At 43.8% G+C, this 14678-nt stretch overlaps 1 protein-coding gene across 1 annotated transcript in view; it reads left to right on the forward strand.

The window, feature by feature from the left end:
* Positions 1–14678, forward strand: part of LAMA1 (laminin subunit alpha 1) — a 395343-nt gene that overhangs the window by 121979 nt on the left and 258686 nt on the right. The window lies entirely within an intron of this gene.

Below are 14678 nucleotides of genomic sequence, written 5' to 3' on the forward strand. Positions count from 1 at the left end.
GTTGATGGTAATTGTTGAAAGGTGGGGAGTACCAAAGGGGTCCTTTTAATGTTTATTTACAACCTCTGGGGAGCTTATTAGCATCCCTATAGCTAGTATACAAGATTTATGCGGACGAGGTGCAGTTTTGTTGGTGAATTTCCTATTAACTCTTTTTAGGGATGTGAATCGTATTCCTGCCGATTGAAAATATCGTACGATATTTTCAAAGTTTTCAGAAATCGGGGGCTCCCCAAAACCAATAGGAGAACCCCACGAAATTGTTCGTGGTGTTCTCTTATCGTTTTGGGGGAGGGCGGGAAAAACGACACACCAAAAACAATCCCTAAACCCACCCCGACACTTCAAAACAGCTCCCTTAGCTTCCCCCACCCTTCCAACCCCCCCCCCCAAAAAAAAATGTTTTAAATCACCTGGTGGTCCAGTGGTGGTCCCGGGAGCAATCTCCTGCTCTTGGGCCGTCGGCTGCCACTAATAAAAATGGCGCCGATGGCCTTTTGCCCTTACCATGTGACAGGGTATCCGTGCCATTGGCCGGCCCCTGTCACATGGAAGGAGTAATCGACGACCGGCACCATCTTTAAAAATGGCGCGGGCCATCCAGTGCTCCTACCATGTGACAGGGACCGGCCAATGGCACGGATACCCTGTCACATGATAAGGGCAAAGGGCAATCAGCGCCATTTTTATTAGTGGCAGCTGACGGCCCGAGAGCGGGAGATCGCTCCCGGGACCACCACTGGACCACCAGGTGATTTAAAACGTTTTGGGGGGGTCAGGTCAGGAGGGTGGGGGAAGCTAAGGGAGCTGTTTTGAAGTGGGGTGGGTTTTTTGTTTATCGGCTCGGGCGCAGCCGATATAAAAAAAAAACAACAAAAAAACCCGATCGGGCCACACGAAAAAAAATGCACGATGTGAATCGGAATCGGAACCGATTCCGGTTCCGATTCACATCTCTAATTCTTTTAATAATAATCTGACTATTATTAAACAGAAGTTTGTAGAAAATGACTTGGTTCTTAACTGCACAAAGACAACTGTTTTATGGCTAGAAGAGGAAAATTGGTTCTTACCTGCTAATTTTCATTCCTGTAGTACCACGGATCAGTCCAGACTCCTGGATTTTGCCTCCCCACCAGCAGATGGAGACAGAGAAGTTTTGACCGACTCTGCCCTATACCCTGAGGTGCCACCTACAGTCTGTCAGTATTTCGTTGTATCAAAGCAGGACACTATAAGATTAGAATAAGCCACTAACATCCTCCCTCAAACCAGGGGAAGAGAAACCTCGCCACATGAACTATCCTGCTCACAAACCTCACGTAGGAACAGAACAGGAGACAACTGTAAAACAAGTAATAAAATACTCTGCAGGACCAATTAATTTATACAGGAACGAGTGGACTCTCAACTACACCCTTAAGTAATCCATTCCTGTAGTTACCAAGGACTCTGGACTGATCCTTGGTACTACAGGAATGAAAATTAGCAGGTAAGAACCAATTTTCCTTTCCCTGTACGTACCCGGATCAGTCCAGTACCAGAGCTCTCCTAGTCAGGGTGGAACCCCGAGAGAGCCGCTCAGATCACACCTGCACCAAAATCCCCAGAGTCTGGGGCCTGGACATCCAAATGATAATGTTTAGTAAAGGTGTGCAAAGACTTCCAAGTGGCCGCCCTACAAATCTTTTGCGGCGACACCATCTGTCATTCCACCCACGTTGCTACTTGTGAATGGGTAGTATGTGCTCGTAGACCAACTGGACTCGGACGGCCGTGTAACAAGTATGCCGAACCAATAGCCTCTTTCAACTTGTGCATCTTCTGCGTGCCGAGCCCTAGGGGAGCCTCGATGGCTTTCCCCATTCCCTCCGCCCCACCACCTTCCCCTCCCTTCCCCTATCTAACCCACCCCCCCAGCCCTTCCTAAATCCCCCCCTACCTTTATTTTTTTATTTACGCCTGCCTCTAGGCAGGCGTAGGTTGTGCGCGCCGGCCGACTGTGGGCGAGGGATCTCCGGGCCCAGTGGTAGTGGAGAGGCCTCTGGCCACACCCATGTCACGCCCCGGACTGCACAGTCCCGCCCCCGCCCATTTTTTCAAGCCCCGGGACTTACATGCGTCCTGGGGCTTGCGCGCGTCGGCGGGCCTATGCAAAATAGGCTCAGCGCGCACAGGAGTGGGTTTTCGTGGTTACGTGCGTAATATACACGCGTAACCATTTAAAATCCACTCCTTTATGTCCTCTCCTGGGACCACTCCATAGGACGAACAGATGGTCCAACACACGAAAAGAATTAGTAGTCTCCATAGTGTAACAGAACGCGACGCACATCCAGCTTCCGCAAGTCTCTAGACTGAGAATCGGAGCGATCTAAAACTGGAAAGGAGGGGAGCTCCACCGACTGAGATGAAACGAGGACACAACCTTAGGGAGAAAGGAGGGAACCGTCCGTAACGAGACCCCTGAATCCGTAATTCTCAAAAAGGGCTCCCTGCAGGATAATGCCTTAAGCTCCGACACCCGGCAAGCCGAGGAAATAGCCACAAGGAAAACTGTCTTTAGGGTAAGATCCTTTAACGTTGCCCTCTTCAAAGACTCAAAGGGCTCCGCACATAACGACCTGAGAATGAGATTGAGGCTCCACGAAGGACAAGGATTCCATACCGGAGGGTTCAAATGTTTCACCCCCTCGGAGAAAACACGCTACGCCCGGATGTGCAGCTAAAGCTACCCCTTGAATCTTACCGCGGAAGCAACCTAGGGCTGACACCTGCACCCTTAAAGAGCTGCACGATAAGCCCTTAGACAAACTGGTCTGCAAAAAGGATAAGATATCTGACACCAAAGTACGAAAGGGTTTCACTTTGTGTGCTTTACACCATGACTCAAAAACCCCCCACACTCTGGCATAAGCCAGGGAAGTAGAGGGCTTCCTCGACAGTAAGAGGGTAGTGACTACCGCGTCTGAATATCCTTTGCTCTTCAGATGCTGCCTCTCAAAAGCCATGCCTCGAGACAAAATTGATCCGCCCCATCCATACAAACAGGTCCCTGGCATAGAAGATTGAGAAGCTCCCGAAACCTCAGGGGACCGTCTACCACCAGGTTGACCAGGTCCGCAAACCAGGGACACCTCAGCCTCTCCGGAGCTACCAGGATTACCTCTGATGGGTGAACCTCTATTCGTCTCAGCACCTTGCCTATGAGAGGCCACGGCGGAAACACGTACAGCAGTACGTTCTTTGGCCAGGAGAGAACCAGGGCATCCATCCCTTTGGCTCCTGGCTCCCTGCATCGACTGAAGAAATGAGGAGCCTTGGCATTGCGGAACGTTGCCATCAGGTCCATGCTCGGAGTGGACCACTTGTCGCATATGATCTGGAATGCATCTTGAAAGAACTCCCACTCCCCGGGATCGAGCTGGTTGTAACTGAGAAAATTGGCCTGAATGTTGTCGACCCCGGCTATGTGGGAAGCTGCAATCCTGGCCAGGTGCTGCTCTGCCCATCTGATCAAGTGTTGAGCCTCGATCCCTACCAGTTGGCTTTTGGTTCCTCCCTGGCGATTGATGTAAGCCACCGCAGTCACATTGTCGGACAGAACTTTGACAGATTTCCCCTGTAGGTGTGGTAGGAGAGCCTGCAACGCTAAGTGTACCGCTCTGGTTTCCAAACGATTGATCGACCACCGGCACCAACTTCTCCTGACAAACCGCTCCCCAGCCAGAGAGACTGGCGTCCGTAGTAACCACCGTCCGTTCAGGAACCTCCAGGGGCACCCCGCAGCTCAAGTTGCCCGTGAGAAGCCATCAGTTGAGACTGAGATGCGCAGATTCTGTAAGAGGACTAACTACAGACTGCAGGATTTTGCACTTCCACCATCTGCTGGAGACTGAGAAATACTGACAGACTGTGGGTGGCACCTCAGGGAATCGGGCAGAGTCAGTCAAAACTTCTCTGTCTCCATCTGCTGGTAAGGAGGCAAAACCCAGGAGTCTGGATTGATCCGGGTACATACAGGGAACCTTACCTTTGCTTTTGGTGCCACACTTACCTATTTTGGGTGACTGCTCATTAAAGTTAGTCATAGAGGCATGCAACCTAGGGGTTATGTTGGACTTTAATTTGCTGTTAATTGCTCAAGTGAAAAGGGTAACTAAGACTGCATTTTATAAATTACGTTTATTGAGGCCATTAAGAAATATTCTGTCTCTCCTCTTGATTTCTGTTTAGTAGTAGTTCAAGCAATGGTCTTAACTAATTTACTTCTAGATTCATCAAAATGCTATAATTTTTGCATGGATAACACCCGTGATAAGAAAAAGGGGCATGGCTATGCTAATTTTAGAATTACTGCACCGCAAACTCTGTTAGCACTTTGCATAGGTAGTTTATCGCAACATGTGTTAAAATTTTCACACCAAAGTTCCCATACAGGCATTTCCTTACCTTTGTGTGTGTGTAGGGTAGAGGGAAGGAGAGAGAGAGAGGTTGGGGGAAGGTCAGGTAGCCTGGTAGAGAGTCCATCAAGCTAAGGAGAGAGAACATTGTAGAAATCTCATCTTTGTGTGACTTTCCTCGCGCCAAATGACGTCAAATCTTCACCGAGGTGTACTGTGCTGTTCGTACATCTCATTCTGCCTGTAAAACTGGCCCCAAACCCTACACCACCAAAACCTCACCTCTAGTTACCAGCTGGCACTCCTATAGCATAGTTGACTACTATGTGTTCCACACTATAAGGTGCTCTCTCTCTGTCTCGCTATCTCTCGCTCTTTCTCTCTGTCTCCCCTCCCCATTCTCAAAAATAGCATAATGAATGGTGCGATAATGCCCCTCATTTTCATTAATCCCACCCAAACCAATCCCACCCCTTTGAATAATTTGGACAAATTTGCATTCACGTTGCATGCTACGATAACTATTGCATGCGTCATGGTGTTCTCACAGGCATTAACGCCATAATGCACTTTGAATGACCCTGTTAGTTTACTGTAATTCTCTGTATGCTAGGTTGCCTAAATATCTATTATTTGCTTTGCAGCTTGTGCAAAATGCTGCTGTAAGGATGGTGTTTCGCTTGCAGCACAGAGAAAGTATTACCCCTTATTTAGAGTTGCACTGGTTATCTGTTGCTAAAAGATTCCAGTTTAAATTAATGCTCATTCATAAAGCATTGCATCTAGATTCCTTTTGTTTGAAGAATAAAAATAACTTACGTGCCTTCTCAAAATCTATGTTCTGCCTTGCAGAGTTTGCTTAATCTCCCTACTATATCTCAGGTGAAATTGAATGTAACTCGAGGTAAAGCTTTATCTGTAATTGGTCCTCTGTCGTGGAATTCTGTTCCATTGGAAATTTGCAGCCAGTCAGACTACTTAAAATTCAGGCAGATGTTGAAAGCTTTTTTTTATTTACTCACATTTTTAATATGTGAGTTTTATTTCACATTTTTGATCTTATGTTTACTTTATTTTAACCTGTAGTGTGTAATAATGTTTTATTATGTATGTTCGCTGTAATCCTCAATGGATTTGTGAGAACTGTGGAATATAAGTAATGTTAAACAAAATGAACTTATGTGCTTAATTAAGGTCTTGCTGAAGACAGTTGAACTCCTGCCCTCACTATGATGATCTCTGCTAGCATTAATGAGGGGTTTTTTTTATGTGCGATCATTTGTTAGTTTTCTGGATTTTTAGAGAAAGGTATTTCAAATTATGTGGTGGTATTGATATTCCCTTTTTCAAAGGCTAAGGTTTTTTTGGTGGGGGGTGGTAGCTTTTAGACTTCTAACATTGTGGGTTTAAGTAATAGCCTGTTAGTCTTTGAAGCACTGTTTATTGGAAATTTTTGGCATTGTGCGATGAAAGTATTTGACATCTATTTTTCAAATTATGAGATGAGTACCGTGTTTCCCCGAAAATAAGACATCCCCCAAAAATAAGGCCTAGTAGGGATTTTGCCGAATTCTTAAATATAAGACCTCCCCCGAAAGTAAGACATCCCTTGTAAACAGGGGCGGATTGACCTATCGGGGGATCGGGCTTCCCCCGGTGGGCCGGTCAATCCTGTGACGTCATTTTTTTTAATTTTTTAATTTTTTTAAAATAAAGTTTCCAAAGTATTAGGGGCAGACGCGAGCAGTGGTATCCGGAGGGGAGCCGATGCGCCCGGGCGCAAGGAGGCTCATGCGGCCGCTGAGCCTCCTTGCCCGAAGAAAAAGATCGCGTTCAAATGCGCTGATGCTCTTTCTCCTTCCTGCCTGTGCGGCCCCGGAAGTAAACGTTGCCGGAGCCGCATGGGCAGGAAGGAGAAAGAGCATCAGCGCGTGCAGAAGAGGAACCGCCGCGGGCTGCTGCGAATCCCAAGTCGCAGCGGCCCAAGAAGAGGAAGAGGCCCGGTAGCGAAGAAGAGGCCCAAGAAGTTCAGGGCCGCTGCAGAGCCCATCCTGCGGCGACCCGCGAAGAGGAGGCCTACAGTGGTATCCGGAGGGGAGCCGATGCGCCCGGGCGCAAGGAGGCTCATGCAGCCGCTGAGCCTCCTTGCCCGAAGAAAAAGATCGCGTTCAAATGCGCTGATGCTCTTTCTCCTTCCTGCCCGTGCGGCCCCGGAAGTAAACGTTGCTGGAGCCGCATGGGCAGGAAGGAGAAAGAGCATCAGCGCGTGCAGAAGAGGAGCTGCCGCGAGCTGCTGCGAATCCCAAGTCGCAGCGGCCCAAGAAGAGGAAGAGGCCCGGTAGCAGGGCCGAGGAAGAGGCCCGAGAAGTTCAGGGCCGCTGCAGAGCCCATCCTGCGGCGACCCGCGAAGAGGAGGCCCAGAGGTGAGAGAGAGGCTGAGGGTCTGTAGAGGGTGTGTGCGTGCGTGTATGAGATGAGTTGAGAGATTGTGTGTGGGAGTGAGGATCTGAATGTTTGCAGAGGCAGCATGTGAGAGCCTCTGTGTGTGTGAGAGACAGCGTGTGATGGTGAGAGCCTATTGTTTGTAATAACAACTCTGACTAAGTCTTAAATCACACAATAATATATTTATTATACTGAGTATAAGCAATGGTATACTTAGGAAGCAAAAGGTATACTTACAACATGTACATAGCACATCTATGGTCTGGAACATTTGCTTGTTTTTTTCTTTTTGCAAGCTCTTTTTATATACATTTTCTGTAAGCTAATTGATAACTACTATTTGTTCCAAACCACAAGATTTCAGTTAACCTTGCTGCTAAGTGCAGCTACTCTTTGTTCCCGTTTGATCTTATCTTACTTCATATGCACAAACTTTCTTCACAGATACCCTTTTTCAGATCTGTTATCTTCACAGATACCCTTTCTCCGATCCTTCATCTTGTTATCTTATGCTCATCCTGTGACTCACTTGTTGACGTTTCACCTGGATTCTGCTAATGTGTGTGTTGCTTTGCAAAACTAGGCCATAGTTCATATGTTGCTTTGCAAAACTAGGCCATAGTTCACCATAGCTTCTTCTTCTTTCTTCAGAGCCTTAATTCATTTTGAGGCCTCTGGTATTTTTTCCATCAGTATGTTCTACAATCCTCCCTTGAGCCAGATTGACTCTGGCTCACATTAGGTGTCTTCATTCTTCACACAGGGGAACAGCATAGAGACTAGGGTTTTCTTCTTTGTATCTGTGGACACCTCCCTAGGACCTCCCTTTTAACTGCTCTCACTTTCCGTTTCCCAGCTATCATCTGTACTGATTGTGGTTTGGATCATTCTAGTAGTTCTCAAGTTTATATTGCTATACGCTATCATATTGGTTACTGGTTTTGGTGTTGGCATCTTTGGTCGACAATATTGTAATACTGAACAAATACATGGAATACAAAAACATAACATTATACCTAAGACTAGTAATCCAAGAAAAACTCCTACTATCCCCTTCAAATGACTAGATAAGTTAGAAAACCAGGAGGTTATGGAATCCCACCAAGTTACTGAGATTCCTCCCTCAAAATCGCTAACTTGAAGTCTAGCCAGTTCTTGTATCTTTTGCATTGCGTTGTAAACTATATGAGAGCGATTGACCACTACTGTACAACATTCAGAGCTATTAAGTACTGTACACAATCCGCCTTGGGCAGCCAATATATAGTCCAGACCGTGTCGATTATATGTAGAAACAGTAGTTAATTCATCTACCGTGTCTTGAAGGGCTTTAAGGGCGATCTCTAATTCATGCGTGACTACATGGAGAACAGATTGTAGTCGCCGAATGGCCATTCCCAATTCAGCTGCAACTGCAGGTTGGGCAAATGGTAACCATGAGGTATAGCTTAATGCATCTAATCTAGTTTTAGTTAAAGGGTAGGTGGAGTTAATATAATCCAACGAGAGTTGGATTGCTTGATCTTCAGGGACAGCTGAGGGAACACTCCTTCGGGAGCGGGTATGCATAGGGTGATTTAATGGAATAATTCGAGAAAAATAGTTAAATGTAACTAACACACAAAATTCATAGTATGTAGGGAGTTTGAGGAAGACTATTCCATCACACAACCAATAATGTCCAACATAAAGATTTGCAAAGTTTTGTATTACGGTATCATTGCTATTGTCATAAGGGCCATAAACAAAAGGAGATTTATATTTTCCTAATACACTACAAGGAACCAAAGATAAGTCATTTTCAGATGAACAGTTATTGTCTGCTATGTTGAAAAGGTCACACAGACGTGGACAGACAGTGTATGTGGAATTGAAAGTGCGTATGTATTGGGTGTCGGTGGCTACATGTACAATCTTGGACAGATTTGCTATACATGGGAGGCAACCTGGTGGAGGAGATGCAGTAATATGTGAAAATGTGCAATTACAGCTTATTACAATGTCAGTGAAAGGGGTGCTGGGTAAGATGGTTCCCTTACGAATAATCCATGTTGTATTGTATGTGGAGTAAGTATAGTTGCAAGGAATAGGGTTCGGGGAAGTAACATTACTAAGGCAAAGAAAACCATTTTTTGGTAAATCGGCTGTAAGTGGGGGAGGTTTGGCATTACCCAAATATTGTGTCCATGTTTGTCCTGCTAATGGATCTATGGTCATATTGTGTTGTCCATTATCTTTAAATCCTAAAATATGGTGTAATGGAACTGGAAAGGAAATGGCTGGGACATGTGAATGGGCTTTTTGATGTGGAGTACAGACGATACAATCCGTAATATCTGCTGGAAGAGCCTTTACTAATTCATGTATTGTCTGTACCCACAAATTTGTTAATCCTGAAACAGGGGCCTGTTGGAGAGGGAAAGAAGTAACAAGTGGCCATGTATACGTTAGTACATATAAACAGGTTAGTAAACATAACATTTTCATTTCCTGCAGTCGTCAGTCTACTTCAGAGAGAAAAGATAATGCAACAGTCCAATTATAGTATCGGATTAAATGTCCGTATATCCGACAAATGTACCCAAGTGGAATGTTCAGATAGTTTAGCAGCAGTATGGCTGAGGTCTGTGATAGTGAAAGGTCCAACGTATATCGGATCCTTCCAAGTCTTGTGGGTGTAATTCTTTCGTAGTACTTGATCACCTACTGAAAAGGAAGCGCAAAAAGATTGTTTAGGAACCTTTTTCGATTCAGTCTGTATTAGATCTGCTGCCATGGCTACTAGGGGCTGAACTTTTTTCCAATACTCTACTTGAGTATCAGTTTGTCTTATTCTCACCGGATTCATAATCCGTCCTGTCTGTAATTGAAATGGAGTAATCTCATGGATTGTACCTGGCGTATTCCGTATATTCATTAAGGCCAATGGTAATACATCCAACCAGGTATATAATTTGTTTGTTTTGTTTTTATTTAATGCTGCTAGCAATACCCTCAATTTGGTTTTCAATATTCCGTTATATCGTTCTACCAAACCATTCGAGGTTGGCTTATAGACTGACACACGTCGATGGATAATATTACAGATCTCTTGTAATTCATTCATAATTTGATTATTAAAGTGTGTCCCATTATCAGATACAATTTTGATCGGACATCCATGGGCTGGTAAAATTCTATGTAAAAAGGTATCAATAACTACATGAGCTGTTTCTTTTGTACATGGGAAAGCTTCTATCCAATGTGAAAAGCTATCCACCCATACCAATACATACCGTTTTCCTTTAACTGCTTCAATCATATCAGTGTAATCAATGTGCCATTCCAAACCTGGTCCCTGGGGGATAGGCAAGTTACCAGGACTCACAGCTGGGCCTCGACGAGCTATATGAGTAGAACAGACTAAACAGTTATGAATTATCTGTACAGCTAGAGCATAAAGATTCTGGTTCCAATGATTACTTTGTATGCCTGCTAATAGTGCAGTGGCAGACAGATGCATGGTTGCATGCCATGCAAAGAAGTATCGCAACACTTCTGATGTTGTCAAACATTTTTTTCCATTAGGGTGGAGCCATTCTTTTCCTTTTTGATAACATCCAATTGTCACCCATTTCTGTAATTCCTCACCACTAGGTTGTTCATGGAATATGTCAAGTGGCATGGGATATGGAGTATGCATTAATTCTGAGCTAAACCGTGTTTGCATAGTCATTAGTTTCACGGTAAGCACTTCTGCAGCAGCTTTATCTGCTAGGTCATTTCCTTGTGCCTCAAAGCTCATGTGTCCAGTATGTGCTGGCGTCCATACTATAGCAGTTTTAGAACCAACCCCTTCCCTTTTTGATAATAAATTCAGTATTTGTTTCCAGTTGTTGATATGTTGTAAGGGCTGACCTGTTGCAGTAATCATTCCCCTTCTTTTCCATTTCAATAAATGGTATTGTAGAGAACTGACTACATATGAACTATCAGTATAGATTGTGCAGTGCTCTTTCATTCCTGAAGATTTCAAAGCTGCTATTACAGCAAGGAGTTCAGCTTCTTGTGCTGTTACACCTTTCCCTGTTTGATACTGTATTTTGGTAATAATATCTAAACTGGGTGTAACACTTAATGCTGCAAACGCTGCTTGCTGGTCTTTCTGTGCCCCATCTGTAAACCATATTAGTCCCTTGTCAAGGGGATCAAACTGGGTCAGTAAAAGGTCCGGGATGTCTTTTCTTTCAATTTGTCTCTGTACATTACTAGGAAAAAAACAATCTAATAACTTATTCTGAGCTTTCGTGAGAGGTGCTGTTACTATATCTTGGCCAGTCAATATTGTTTGATATTTACCAAATCTGGTTGCTGTCAATGCAGCCTGACTAGTCGTTAGCAAATGATGTATTGAATGAGCGCAGTGTAAAATTAACGAGCTATATGGCATCATAGCTCGCCATTTACCAATAGCGGCGACAATAGCAGTTAATAACTTTGGAATTTCAGGTAGAGCCATTTCCACTGGACTATAGGATCCAGATAGAAATGCCACTGCTTGTTTCGGTGTATCTTCTTGATTTACAAAAGCAGCCCATGTGTTTCCCATGTCTCGGACCCATATATGCACTTTCAGCCTGGGGTCTACAGTACCTAAGGGTTCAGCCTGTAGTAAAGTCTGTAATACATCTTGTATTACCATTTCGTCATCTTCAGTCAATTTTATTTGCACATTAGACCCAGTACTAGCCGGTACCTGTAAGTGCCTCAGTAGAGGAGAAATGCGCGCTGAATAACTTGGTATCCATTGTCGACAGTAATTAAAAGTTCCCAATAAACCTCGTAATTGCTTTAAATTCTGGGGAAACTCCTGTTTCTGTAGTTCTAACAATAGGTCCTTTGTTATGTGTTTAGTAGCTGAGGATATTATTTGACCTAGAAAATTTACTTGAGTCTTAGCTAATACACATTTCTGTTGATTACATTTATATCCTGCCTCACCAAGCCTTTGTAATAATTTAAATGTCCATTCACAACATTCCATTTTAGTTTCAGCAGAAAGCAATATGTCATCAACATATGTAAATAAAGACACTGATTTAGGTAAAATACTTCTGAACTGCTCTAGATCCTTGTTCAATTGTTTTGAAAATACAGTCGGGCTATCTGTAAAACCTTGGGGCATGCGTGCCCACCGATAAGCTTTTGTGCCTAATACAAAAGATGTTAGATCACGAGAAGCAGTATGTAGAGGAATTGCAAAGAATGCATTAGATAAATCAATGACAGAGTTGAACTTATATATGGGCTGTGTTTGTAATAATGTCAGAGGATTAGCACAAACTGGATATTGTGGAATCACTATATCATTCAATGCACGTAAATCATGAACAATTCTGACATCATTTTCTCCTTTTGGCACAGGGAATAAAGGAGTATTATAGGGTGACTGTGATTCTTCAATAATACCATGTTTTAACAATCTAGCAATATGTTTCATAGTAGGTTCCATTAACTTTTCTTTTACTGGATAAGGGCTCACATTTGGTCCCAGCTCAAATGGTACTGTTTTAATTCGATAAGCCGGAGCTGTTTTTGCTCTACCATAAGGAGCCTCTTCTGTGCTCCATAAATCTAAAGGTAGTTGATCCCATTTCCATTCATCCGGGATTTCATTCTCCTCCTCACTTCCTATTGAAGTGAGTAATGAAAGGAGGCTTTTAGATGCTGGGATTTTAAAGGTGAGAGTTAATCCAAATTGAGTAAGTAAGTCTCGTCCTAGTAAATTTACAGGGCAATGTTCAGCAATTAAGAATTTAACTGAAGCTTCTCTTTTACCTTGTGTAGTGTCAATTACTACTGGGGTTAATTCAGTTAAATGTTTTTTACTGGGCTTGCCATCAAAGCCAATAGTGATATTTGTTTCAATGGATCTTTTTACAGCGCTTGGTTTAACACAAATAACAGATGATGTAGCGCCTGTATCAATCAAAAATTGCATTGGAACCTGCTGAGGACCTACTAATAATTGAACAAACGGCTCTGAATTCTGTAAAAATACAGTATCACCCTGCATTATTCCTTCATTCCCCGAAGTCTGTCAATAATTACCATGGCCCCACACAGGGAATTGTGAGGGCTGTTGGCCAGCCTGTAACTGATCTGGTGCAGATAACGGCGGCGGTGTCTGCAATGTTTGGTTAAGCGGCGGCGGTGTCAGCGCCGGCGGTGTCTGTAAAAATGTTTGTTGTGTGTGATCAGGGACTCCTGATCGCCTGCATTCAGTTGCATAGTGTCCAAATGACTGGCAATTCCAACACTGCACATGAGCTCTTCTATCAGGGGACGGTCTATTCATTATCCCTTGTGCAAAACCTCTTCCTCCCCTTCCCCTTCTCATCCCTCGACCTCGGGGGATATAGGAGGGATATGCTCCCTGATATATTCCTTCATACGGGGTACGCGGTGGACCCTGTATCACATAACAATCCTGTATATCACTGCCTTGTAGGTTTACTGTATCCTGATTTCTTTGTGTTTTCATATTCTTTTTCTCCTCTAAGTCCGCTATCTGTAATGTCATTAATTTGCTAGCCATTTTCTGTTGCTCTTTATTAGAAGTTCTTATCATTTTGCAATGTACTGAGGCGAAATGCATTAAAGTGTTTCTCACCTCTGGCCATGTTTTTGTTGAAAGTGCCACAACATTATTCAAATTAGTCTGCATATTTGCAGGCAAAGTAGCATAGAATAAATGTAAAAATACAGGGATGTTTGGCTGTATATCAGCATCCTGTCCGGTTTGTGCCTTATACATGTCCATACATTTTGTCAAGTGCATTGCAAAATCAGTTAAGCCATCCCACTTGGCTGCGGTGATGGCTGTAAAATCTATGCTGGTAGGATACAGGACATTTAAAGCATTTACCAAATCTATCCTGTCCTGTCCCTGAAAAGGAAGTCCATCAGCAATATGAGTTATAAGTCGTGGACGTGCGCTTACTGCTGATAGTTGCGGTAAACTAATGCCGCAAGCTGCACATAGCGCCTTAAAATCCCCTATGGCTAAATGTGTTCCGGCTGTATTAGTATCTATTGCCTCGAGCCAGAGCCTTGCTCCTTTATGTATACTAGGCAATTTTTGTATAATCGTACTAATATCTACTGGTGTATATGGTTTATAAGCTGCAATGGGTGGCTGTTGCCCATTATCTCTTAGGAAGATAGGAAATTCCAAATTATCTTTCTTGTTTCTTATTCCCTTAAAAGGTGGCGAGTTTAAATCTTGTATACATTTTAACCATATGTCTAGACCTTTCTGAATATATTCCAAATCTTCTGACTCCGTACAATATTTGCTGATTAATTCCCTTATTTCTGCAAGCTGTGCTTCATTTACTGGCCCTTCTGGGTGGCAAGGAATGTTTATATTTGCATTGCCTAATTCTGTCTTAACAGTGGTCCACCATGGAGCCCCATATGAACCTTCCTCAATCGTTTTAATCCTTTCTTTAATTATCTCTGGTGTCAAGGATGACCCTTCCTCTTTTCGAGCCTTTTCTGATAAAGGACTCTGGGGGGCACCTGATAACACATCAGCCCGTAATTGCTGACAGTCCTTGCCATTGGCAGGTGTCAGGTGCACTAATCCCTTAATTTTAAAATTATCTGTTCCAGGGAAAAGCTCAGCAGTTTCCCGTTCAAATTTAGCTGCTTGTTCCAAATCCGGATATAAGGGTTTAGGCTTTTGTACAGGACCTTTTAACGGACCATAGCCTGCTGGTATGGGCATGGGCATTAAAATTTCGTGATCACTGTCTTCCAGCAGGGGACATGTAGTCACATATGGGG

The sequence above is a fragment of the Rhinatrema bivittatum genome, chromosome 2 (genome assembly GCF_901001135.1).
Source record: "Rhinatrema bivittatum chromosome 2, aRhiBiv1.1, whole genome shotgun sequence".
NCBI lineage: Eukaryota > Metazoa > Chordata > Amphibia > Gymnophiona > Rhinatrematidae > Rhinatrema > Rhinatrema bivittatum.